The sequence below is a fragment of the Nannospalax galili genome, unplaced genomic scaffold, assembly GCF_000622305.1.
Source record: "Nannospalax galili isolate Female #2095 unplaced genomic scaffold, S.galili_v1.0 scaffold6527, whole genome shotgun sequence".
Classification (NCBI taxonomy): domain Eukaryota; kingdom Metazoa; phylum Chordata; class Mammalia; order Rodentia; family Spalacidae; genus Nannospalax; species Nannospalax galili.
In genome coordinates this window covers 12,058-13,158 of record NW_008355487.1, presented here as the reverse complement: position 1 = coordinate 13,158, position 1,101 = coordinate 12,058, and positions in this window count along the sequence as shown.

The window sequence follows — 1,101 nt, the reverse complement described above, 5'->3', positions numbered from 1 at the left end:
GGTAGGTGTCCAAAGATTCAGGCTTATGTGGGAGGACTAGAGCTCCCATTCACAGGAGGGGAGCACAGCTCCTCATTCCCAAGAAGGGACCACCAAAGCTCCAGCTCACAGGAGAAGACCACTAGTCTGGCTCATGCAGAGGGGGTGAATAGGACTGCTTCAAGTACCAGTATCAAATCAGGGCTCCAGCTCAGAAGAGGGGATCACAGCTCCAGACACAGGAGGGGACCACATTTACATGTCCACAAGAGGAGACCACACTGCTGGATTCTAGAGCAAGACAACAATATCTGCTCATCAGGAGACAGGGAACTGTATCACAATTTCAGCTCATAAGAAGGGTCCACATCTCCTGTTCACAGCAGTAGACCTGAAGCTCTAGTTCACAAGAGGGGAATACAGCTCCAAGTTCATGGGACAGGATCACAGTTCCACATTTCCAGATTCACAGGAAGTGGTCACAATTCCATGTACACTCAAGGAAACCACAGCTCTAGCACTCAGGAAGGGACCACAATACTGGCTCACAGGAGTATACCACAGCTCCAGATTCACCAGAGGGGACCATAGCTCTATTTCACAGGAGCAGACTTCAGCTCCAGATTCATAGGACAAGATCTCTAACTCACATAAGGGGACCAAACCTTCAGCTCACATGAGAGGACCCAGTTCTAGTTTCATGAGAGGGAACCACATGTCCAGATGGCTGGTGATGACCACAACTCTAGCTCAGGGATGGGAACCACAACTGGAGCTCACAGGAATGGACCTCAGCTCCAAGTTCTTGGGACAGGATCACAAGTCTGGTTTCACAAGAAAGGACCACAAGTGTGGCTCATGGGAGGGGAATCACAACTCTGACTCACAAGGGGACCACAGATGCAGCTCACAGAAGGGGACCACAGACTCGTGTGAGCAAACCACAATTTTAATTCACAGGAAGAGACCAGAGCTCTGAGTTCACAGGAGAGGCCATGATTCCACATTCACAGATGGTACCACAGCTATAGCTTATGTGAAAAGACCACAATTCTGTCTCGTGGGAGAGAATCACTGTTACACCTCACAGGAAAGGACCTTATTCTTTGACGATTTCATATG